The sequence below is a fragment of the Chrysochloris asiatica genome, unplaced genomic scaffold (assembly GCF_000296735.1).
Source record: "Chrysochloris asiatica unplaced genomic scaffold, ChrAsi1.0 scaffold00012, whole genome shotgun sequence".
NCBI classification, from domain to species: Eukaryota; Metazoa; Chordata; class Mammalia; order Afrosoricida; family Chrysochloridae; genus Chrysochloris; species Chrysochloris asiatica.
In genome coordinates, this window is record NW_006408530.1 from 20,127,745 (window position 1) to 20,138,792 (window position 11,048).

An 11,048-nucleotide genomic window follows, 5' to 3' on the forward strand; every position below is an offset into this window, starting at 1 on the left:
TTGATTCCAACCCATGACAACCCTGTATAGGGTTTCCAAGGAGCAGATGGTGAGCTTGAACAAGCAACCTTGTGGTTCAAACTGACTTTGAAGTCCAGCACATTAGCCTACACTGCCACACCAAGACTAGTTTAATGTAACTCAAAGTCTGAAAAACTCACCAACTAATATGTTATTACTTAGTTCAAAATAGTTTTATAGTGTTGAATTTCACTAGAAAACAAAGGTATGCAAATAAAAACAATTAAATTCATTTTGCTTCTTGATCTATCATATTTTTTTGGAGTAAAAGGAATCATCATAATCATAGTTAATGAGAGTATAGAGAAACTGATTTTCTCATGCACCATTGGTGAAACTGTTGACCGGCACATTGTTTTTGGAATGCAATCTAACAATATGTTTTAACCAAAAACAATGTGATAATGTATATATAATAGACTAGATCTATTTCTAAAAATTAAAAAATTTCCTAAAGAGATAATCTCAAAAACTATAAGGGTCCTATGCACAAGAATGTTGTTGCTGTTGTTCAGTGCCATTGAGTCGGTTCTGACTTTTACTGACACTGTATAGTGCTCCTAATGAATGACTGATATGTTTGAACCACTGACCTTGCAGTCAGCAGTTCAGTGTTTATCCTGCAATGTCACACCAGGATCCCAAGAATCCAAGAATGACTGTGCCATTATTTCTAACCCTACTCCTAAAATATCCAATAAAAAGTGATTCATTAAGTAAATTAGAAATGATAACTTCATAAAATGGCATAATGAAATGCAATGAAAACTATGCTTTAGAAAAATGATGATAGGAAAATTTTAATGCAGACTATCATCCTGGACTCCTGGTATGGCGCTGTAGGGTCAGCACTGGCCTGAGAACCACAGGTCAGCAGTTCAAACCCACCAGGTACTCCTCGGAAACCCTATACAGGGTCACAATTAGTCAGAACCAACTCAACAGCACTGAACAACAGCAGCATAATGCAATATGGAGTCCTGGCATGGCACCATAGAATAAGTACTGTACTGATTAGTGAAAGATTGGCATTTTAAATCCACCAGCCACTTCTGGGATATCCTTATATAGGGTTGCTATGAGTTGAAACCAAGCTGTGCTGTTTACCTAGGACTGTCTTCACCCATTCCAGCCCCTTGTGATATCTAATTTCAGTTGAGCAAAACTCCAAGTGTTAATTTCTCAAAGGTGCCTTCCATGATCACTGCATTTAACATAACCTAAAAATACAGACACACACACACACACATATATATATACCATTCATTTTCATTTCCACCATTAGAAAATAGTCTCTAAAATGATAAATTACATCTTCACAAATGTATATTCCCAATGCCTAATGCAGTGCCTTTCACAGTGCAGGCACTGATTTACATATTCATTGAGTGAATAACTGAATTTATGCAAGAGGGACAATAAGATTAGATATATCAATGGTTAAACCAAGTCTTGATGTTTGTAGAATTTCCTGCATTATATAAGTATTACTGCAGTTTTACACAAATAACTTGTACCTACTATACGTGTTTGTCAACCATACTCTCCCTCTGGGAGATATTTTTGTAAACACTAAGCTAATTTTTTTTTTACAACCCCATGTATAAAAAGGTGGCATAGTGGTGTTTAGGAAATACTTCCCATGAGGAGGGAGCAGTTGTCATAGAAGGTATGGGCTACTTGTGAAAAAATATGGTACCTCTGTATTAAGATTATGTGTATATTTATATAATGAAGAAAAACGTCTTATATGATAAAAACATTAAGGAGATTAACATGTATAAGTCTCCACCTATGATATCATATTGTCATAATTTGCAAAGAGGTCCAGTGGAAAAAAGGGAGACCCTCAATGAGATGAACAAACATAGTGACGACAACAATGGGCTCAAACATAACAGCTATCGTGAGAATGGCATAGGACCAGGAGATGTTTCCTGTTGTTACACAGAAGGTCACACAAGTATTATTCAGAGCCAACTTGCTGGCACGGAATAATAATAACATTCATTTCAAAATTGCTGAATTCAGTTTACAAAAGTGGAATAAAATAGTTTATAGAAAGGCTTTATCATGGTCAATATACAAACCGCTCAAAAATATGCTAAGAATTACTATTTAAGATCCTTTTGTAATTATTTCCACTTGCCTCTAAGAGTCTAGAGACTTGATTGAACAGATAGCCTTGATTCAGTATGGTTAATATTTATAAAAAGAATTAGGTTGCTCTTAGTTGTCTGTAGTTGCCGTAACAACGTACCATCATGTTAAAAAAGAACATAACAAAAGGAACCACAGCAAACAGAAGGTGGTTTTGGTTTTTTTTTTTTTTCTTTTCTTTAAATATGAACACGGTTTTCTTGGAACTGTTTATTTTCTAACAAAGAGTCACTTTTCAATCAAATGATGAAGATGGATAAATACAGTAGAAAGAACCTGCATGAGTTTTCCACCCTTTGCACTGGTACCCATTTGGGTACCAGCACAAACAAGGTGAAATGAAATAGACATAGTCATCTCCTCATGCAGATAATACTATTTGTTATTTTTGAGTGCTGTCAAGTAGATTCCGACCCATAGCCACCCTGTATAGAGTTTCCGAGGAGCAGCTGGTAAGCTTGAACCACTAACCTTGAGGTTCAGAGAGACTTTGCAGTCAAGTGCATTAACCCACAGTGCCACACCAGGACTCCGATCATATTATTGCTATTGTTGTTAAGTGCTGTCGAGTTGGCTCCAACCTATAGCAACCCTGTATAGGGTTTCCAAGGAGCAGCTTGTGAGCTTGAACTGCCAACCATGTAGTTCAAACAGCTTTGCAGTCTGGCGCATTAACCCACAGTGCCACACCAGGACTCCAGATGGCCTCAAATAGAGAGACCAGGGAAACAATGGAAGAACTGCTAGACTGGACTTCATATCTTCTCTTACCTCCCTTTATTTGGCTAGCATGTGGTCAGAGAATATGGATCAGCATCAAAGTGTTGGAACCTGTATTCAACCTGCCTGCTATATTTCCCACTGTATTTTTAATCTTCTGGCAGGGAGATACTACACTTTATTTTCTTCCTGTCTATAGTCAGCCTTGGTTCTGATTTGAATCTGTTTCAGATGTTGATCGTTTATAGAATTTGTTGGCACTGCTCTCTCCCTTTCCTTAAACTTGGAGCTGGAACTGGTTAGAACTGAAGTTGCATGAAATTCAATTATCTCTATCAGGACTTTGAACTTCTGTGAACTGTTCCCTGTTAGATGAAATCAGATGAATGAGCTAATGAGGGTAAGCACTTCAGGTCTTGAACACCTTAAATACAATGCTATTTGGTCCTGAAATGATAGTATAGACTACACAGTCTTTATTATATTAGAATGAAAGTGAAGATTTTCAAAGGTTTGAATTATATTGTTTGGAAAGAATTTTATTTCGAAATGCAGAATAAAGTGCTGTTGGCATCACTTAAGATGCCTTTCTTTTGCTTAAAAATTTTCCACTATCTATTTAAAAATAATAATTAGCACAAATCAGCTTGTGTGTCTACAGTAAGTTTGAGAGGTCCCTGGGTGGCACAAATAGTTGATGGTTTGAGCCCACCCAGCTTTGGTGCAGAATGCAGGCCAGGGAATCTGCTTCTATTAAGATTACAGCCAAGAAAACCCACTGGCACGATTCTACTCTATAACACATAGGGTTGTCATGACTTGAAATCAACTCAGCAGCAAATAACAACACAAGAGAATAAGTTGAGTACCGAGTTTAGGTTTATCTTCCCTATGTTCTCTCAAAAATACTAATGACTCCATTTACTAAACTGGAAAGCTGGTAATTTAGGAGACTTGCTTAAGGCCACATACTTGGACTTAGAGTCAAACTCAGTTTATCTGACTTCAAAGACTGTGATCTCTTCATTACATTATTCCTTAAATATTAAGCAGTAATATTCACTATTAAATAAATTGCCAATGCTGTGTTCAATGTAATATTTGGATACAGGTTTGGTTTTCCCTCTAATTCTGAAATTCAAAAGTCTAAGGAACATAGCAGGTGACAAAATATCCGTCATCTGGGCTATCTTAATTGATTTTTACCTGCTCCCATTAAAAGAATCAGACAAAGATCCACTCCCAACCACTCTTCCCTTAGAACTTGCACTAATTAGAAGTAGTAAGATGATGTGACTTTCAATTCTTCATATGGAACCACACGTAATGCAGACCTACATTTTCGATATTGGTTTCTTTATAGAAAAAGAAGCAGGTACGTGTGTTCTTTATTATACTGGCACTTCTATTTCTTCCCTGCCAGAAATTGTTCTAGCAAACTCATCTGCATTTAGTAAGGAACAAAGAATCAAAAGGGACTTGAATGTCTGTAGTGAAAGTCTTAGAAGAAGTACAACCAGAATGCGCTTTAGAAATGAGGAGAGAAAGACTCCATCTCATGTAATTTGGACAGATGGTAAGTAGAGCCCAGTCCCTACAAAGACATCACGCTTGGTAGAGGGTCAGCAAAAAAAATATGAAGACCCTCATTGAGATGGACTGACACAATGGCTAGAACATATATCTCAAAGTTAGCAAAAATTATTAGGATTATATAGTGTTTTGTTCTGTTATACATAGGGACACTTTGTATCAAACCAACACAACGACACCTAACAAGTCTGGAAATATCTGAAACTTAGATCAACAAAACAAGTTTTATACTGTGACTTAAGTCTGAACATTCCTTTTTGAATGACTCATCTAGAAAGTTAATTATTTTCCTGACAAGATTTGAGCAGTTCACTGCCTATTTTGATGTCTTTTGGTCTCTCGTATTACCCTTAGTTCTCAGGGCAACAAGGAACAGATTCCCCACAGTTATTCTTATATATTTGCCCTTTGGTAAGGCAATGTCAGCCTTGGAAAGAGCTGTAAAAAGGAAGGGTCAATTGGTAGGGTTTTTACCCTGACTTGAACCTTTAATGATTTCCATATGCAGCTAAATCCTTGTAAGGAATTACCCTACAATAAACTGAGTGAAGCCTCAGGAAATGGGTGACCCTGCAAGCATAGAGTGCATAGTCATGACAGGTGAGGCTGCAAGTTTCTGAGGAACCTTGTTAAGTAGAAATTTATAAGTTTGATGCAGTTTTCACACTAGAAAAAAGCCCTTCAAGCCCCTTGTTGTTGTTAAGTGCAGTGGAGTCGGTTGCGACTCATAGCGACCCTGCACAGCGTTTTCTAGCCCCTTAACTCCCATAAATTGATGTATACCTTTGCTACACATCTCAGAGATTTTCTAGTACTTGAGACAGCATTCATTAATGCTTGTTTGACTAAAAGAATACATTGGCTTTCAAATTTCAAGAAATGTTAACTGGTTGCTACAGGTAACCATTAGTGAGAGAATGGTATCGGTGATGCATCGCAGGAAACAGATTTCTTTAAAAACATATTCCTATTCTGTGCTTGCTCTTAGTTACTAACAGGGTAGCATTCCTTTCCTGCATTTCTTTGCTCTGTTCTTAGTTCCTAGGTGATCACATGTGTCATTACTATCCATTTTTTTTCTTTTCTTAACTAATTTTCTAATTTAGGATATTTATTTTTCTAATGAATAATTCTAATGGCTGATCCTGAGTCACTAGAGGTCCTAAGCCATCTTCCAGAAATTCTCCTTACTTTTCAAATGTGCAAATAATATGAGCTGTCATGCATGCATCAACCCCAACTATGTGTCAGATACTACATCCAGTATTTTATATTCATCACGTGATTTTATCACTAAGTTTTTCACAAGTATCTCCTGCGCTTGTACTCCATGGCAGACACTATTCTAAGAGGTGAAAAGATAAAGTAAAATAAGAGAGACTACTGATGTGGCACTGTGGGTTAATGCACTGGACCACAAGGTCGATTTGAACTGCAAAGTCTATAGTTCAAATCCACCAGCTGCTCCTCAGCAACCTATACAGAGTTTCTATGAGTTGGAACTGACTCAACAGCATTTAACAACAATAAGGGAGACCACAGGAATTGACCTCTAACTGGAGAAATACAGACAAAAACCATGTAAGCAAAACAAGATAGAAGTCCTAAAAGCTAATCTGACAGGTAGATAATACTTCTTAACATAGAGAAGAACCTAGTGAGGCTGTATCTTATGCAAGAGCGTATGAGTCATAATGATGGAATTTGTGTTCATTCCACTGTCTCTAATTGTCTCTAGAAATCTTTATAACAGGTTATATTAAACTCTTCCTTTATTAGTAAATTCACAAATACATATTAAGTATGTCTATGCAGAGACTTATGTTTGTCCGTAAGAAAGGGGACTAGAAACTGTGTTCTCAAAGTTGTACTAGAATTTCTATCTCATTGGAGCAGGCCTACTTGTTAGTCTGCCCAGCCTGCTTTGTAATTCTGACCTCAATCCCTTCTTCATGTGTATCAAGAGTTCAGTAGGTAAATTCACCTGTTATGGGAATCCAAAATTTCAAAATGTCCTCACCTTAATTTTGAGACCACTGTGTTCTAAAATCAGAGACTTATGTGCTAAGTAAGAAACAGTAACTCAGGAAATTCTTAACTTCAGTAAGTTAAAAGTACCAGAAATAGACTGAGACTGTCCCCAGATTCCATGCAAGTAATGATCAGGGAACAGATTGGTGGCAGTGATTCAGCTCAGATAAAGGGATCTTGGGACAAGAAAGCAGGTATTTGTTTTAATTTTTGAAGAAACACAAAAATAACATCTAAGAATAAAAAAAAGGCATGAAACTCTACAGAGCAATGTTCTACTCTGTCATGCATGGATCTCCTGATTCAGAGTTGACTCAATGCAACTGGAGCTAAAACAAAAACTACAATTAGTAAGGAAGAAGAAGTAAATTTGCATAAAGACAATTGATCCCACTTTCTGCAATTGATGGGGCTATTGTGTACAAGGGAAATACCTGACAGAAGTTCCCTAAAACAAACTCTAAATTGGGATGATGGAAAATGAAAAAAGATGCAACACAGGCATCAGCTTGACCCAAAACTCTTTGCATTCTCCAAAATGGACACCTGATGGCAGCACATAATAGCTACAACTTTGAGTATAGCTGCTTATCTGAAGGACACGGATGGAAAACTGTCCCTTAAGATATGCATGACCATGGTAAGAATCTATTAGTTTGAGCTCTAGGTTTAGGTTTAATACATTCATTTGCTTCAAAGCTTTATAGCCTACACTTAGCTCTCCTATACCTCTTTTAGGCAAACCAAAAAGTTAGAGGGAAATATCTACAAGATGACTTTGGAAATTTCAGAGCTCTTTTCTGGGCCACCTGTCTCTTTTACCTGACTTGATCATACTGACTTGGATTACATTTCTCACTAGTGGTGGGAGTTAAAGTCATTTTTAATCCCTGACTAATTTACTGTTAAATCACTCAGAAACTGTTAAAAGTTCTGACTCGTCAACCTGGGAGGTCTAGCTACTGTCTTCTTTTGTTTACTATAAGCTTCTTGTAAAATACTACTGTTATGAGGTAGGTCAGTGAGACACCAAGGTATACATACACAATCAGTCTCAGTGTGGAATAAATGTAAAAAGCTTTAAAAGGCAAAACATTTGTAGATTATGGAAATTTTAACAGTGTATGAAAAAGATCATAAAACTAAATAAGTCATTTACAAATTATCTTTGGTAGTCTGTACTTTCCAAACTCAGAAGTTTGGCGGCATTATGAGTCAGAACCAACTCGACAGTACTTAATGACAACAACAACAATGGGCAAAATCTTGAATACAGTAGAAAGCATCTAAAGAAGATGGAAGGAATACTGAAAAAAATGATATGGTTGATGTTCATCCATTTCAAGATGTAGCATATGATCCAGAATTGCTAAATGCTAAAGGAAGGAAACCTAAGGTGTACTGAAGGCACTGATAAAGAAAAAGACTCCAAGAATTGATGAAAAACAAATTGTAACCATTCAACAAATGGATGTAGTACTGGAGGTTTTCATTCATCTATGTCAAGAAATTTGGAAGAAGTCTATAGGGCCACTGATTGGAAAAGATTCATATTTGTGCCCTTTCCAAAGAGGTGACCCAATGGAGTGCAAAAATCATTAAACAATATCATTAATAACACATGCAAGTAAATTTTGCTAAAGTACATTGACAGAATTACCAGAGGTTCAAGCTGGATTCAGGTAAGGACATGAAATGAGGGATATCACTGGTGACATGAAATGGATCTTTGCTGTAGGCAGAGAATACCAGAAAGATGTTTATGTGTGCTATATTGATTCTGCAAAAGATTTTGACTGTGTCAATCACGACAAGTTATGCACAACATTGTAGAAAATGATTATTCCAGAACACTTAATTGTTGCCATGAGGAACCTGTATGTAGACCAAGAGGTAGTCCTTAGAACAAAACAAGGAAACACAGAATTGCTTAACATTAGGACAGGCGTGTGCCGGTGTTGTAATCTTTAACTACACTTTTCCAGTCTGTATTCTGAGCAAATAATCCAAGAAGTTAGATTATATAAAGAAGAATTTGGCATCAGGATTAGATGAAGACTCATTAACAAGTGGTATGCAGATGATGCAACCTTGCTTGTTGAAAGCACAAAGGACTAAAAAATACTTACAGATAAAAATCAATGTAAAGAAAACAAAAATCCTCACCACTGGACTAATTCATAACATCACGGTAAATGGAGAAGAGTGAATTTATCAAAGACTTCACTTTGCTTGGATGCTCGCTCTATCAACAATCATGTAAGCAGCAGTCAAGAAATCACATGACATATTAGATTAGGCAAATCTGCTGCAAAAGACCTCTTTAAAGTGTTCAAAACCAAAGCTGTCAGTTTGAAGACTAAGGGGCACCTGACCCAAGCCATGGTATTTTCAATATCTTCATATGCATGTGAAAGTTGGACAGTGAATAAGTAAAGGCATAGATGCATGTGAGTTTTATGGTGTTTGACATCATTGAAAGTACCATGGACTTCTATAAGAACAAAAAATATCTGTGTTGAAAAAGTGCCACCAGAATGCTCCTTAGAAGCAAGATGGCAAGACTTCGTCTCTCACACTTTGGACATATTATCATAAGAACCAGTGCCTTGAGAAGGATATCATGCTAAGTAAAGTGGAGGGCCAGCAAAAAAGAGGAAGAACCCAACCAGATAGACTGGCACAGTGGCAGCAACAATGTGTTCAAGCTTAACAATGGTTATAAGGATGGCACAGGCCTGGGCAGTGTTTCATACTGTGGTGCACACTGTCAGTATGAGTCGATTCCAAACAACCACCACTACCACCACAACATAACTGACTTCAAGATATGCAACAACAACAAAAAAATACACATGTGTGTGGGGGTATGTATATATATGTGTGTAGATGTATTTAGGTATTTATATGAAAGGACTTCAAAAAAGTCATGGAAAATGGAATTAAAAGATACTGGAATTCTTTCACAAACTTTTTGAAGCCACCTCATATCACCAAATAGGACTTTTTGTTGTTGTTAATTGTGGTCAAGTCAGATCCAATCCATAGACACTTTGTATAGGGTTTCCAAGAAGTGACTGGTGGGTTTGAACTACCAACCTTGTGATTAGCAACCCAGTGTTCATCCTGCAGTGCTACACCAGGAGTTCATAAATAGGGTAAGTGTAGGTATATGAGGTATTTTTCTTAGCAATTCTTACTGAGAATACACTTTTTAAAGTTATGGTACAGAGAAGCCATCCTAATATGGAATTTTCTTTGTTATTTAGCTCTTTGTCCTTAGGATCACTCAATGGCATGTTACAACAACAATATGTATATATTGTTGCTAAGTGCCTTTGAATCTGTTCTGACTCATAGCAACCTTGTATATGGTTTCTTAGGAACAGCTGGTGGGTTTGAAATGCAGACCTTGTGGTTTGCAGTCCAGTGCTGATCCTACAGCACCACAACAGGTATATATATACACACTCAATTGGTTGAAGGTACCTAAATAATAGTCCTTTTCCTTATTAAGTAAATCTGTTTCTCTTTCTGGTATCATATTTTCTCACTATAGTTTGGTCACTTTTTGAGACACTCTTGTCTTGTTTCTCCATGTATGCTGGAATTGTTTATATTTAATTGATGGCTGTGTGTTGGTATGTTCTCAGGTACTCACCAGCTGTCTTCTGGTGGATGTGATAGAGACTGGAAGGAAGTCTGAACACAGTTCTCAGTTCACCGTTTGTGTAATGTAGTTCAGGGTAGGTTCAGGAGCCTCTGGAAGTATCTCAGGCAGAGGCTGTTCAGGATGGGGTGTCACTGGCCACTGTGTTAGTGATGGTGGGACTGACCACACCCCAGCTACCAGGAAGGCAATAGAACAAGGGAAGACTGCACCCCCTCTTTCTCCTACCTGCAGCCCTGCTTTGTGTCTGAAAACCGCCGAATAGGCAGCTGATTGTAAAATCTCAAAATGGCCACACCACTCCACCCCAGACTGATAGCCCTCATGCTACTTCAAGGTCATGGCTAAACTGACCATTTTTGTTGTTAATGACAAAACATGCATACTCTTGTATAAACAATAGCAATGACTGCATGATTCATTGACAATGGCATAGAATTTGATCCTACATTTACCTTAAGAAAATTTAGAAGAGAAGAAATTCATAAGCAATGGCAACTATTTTAGTTTAAAACTGTAATGAACTTAAAAAATTTGAGTAGGACTGATTTGATATAAATTCATCAACATGTAAGGATTCTCCTATGTTTTCAGATATGGTGGTTATATATTCTATGTTTAATCAGTAAAGTTGTTGTTGTTGTTGTTGTCAGGTGCCATCGAGTCGGAACCGACTCATAGTGACCCAATGCACAGCAGAACAAAACAATGTCCGATCCTGGGCCAACCTCACTACCGCCGCCACACTTGATGCCATCAATGATGCCACCTGGCCAATCCATCTCGTTAGGGGTCTTCCTCTTTTTCTCTGACCCTCCACCTTATCCAGCATGACATCCTTCTCCAGCGACTG

General features: G+C 37.4%; 1 protein-coding gene across 1 annotated transcript in view; it reads right to left on the minus strand.

Moving 5' to 3' along the window:
* The window catches only part of ARHGAP15 (Rho GTPase activating protein 15), a 1,003,601-nt gene that overhangs the window by 857,693 nt on the left and 134,860 nt on the right, over positions 1-11,048 (minus strand). The window lies entirely within an intron of this gene.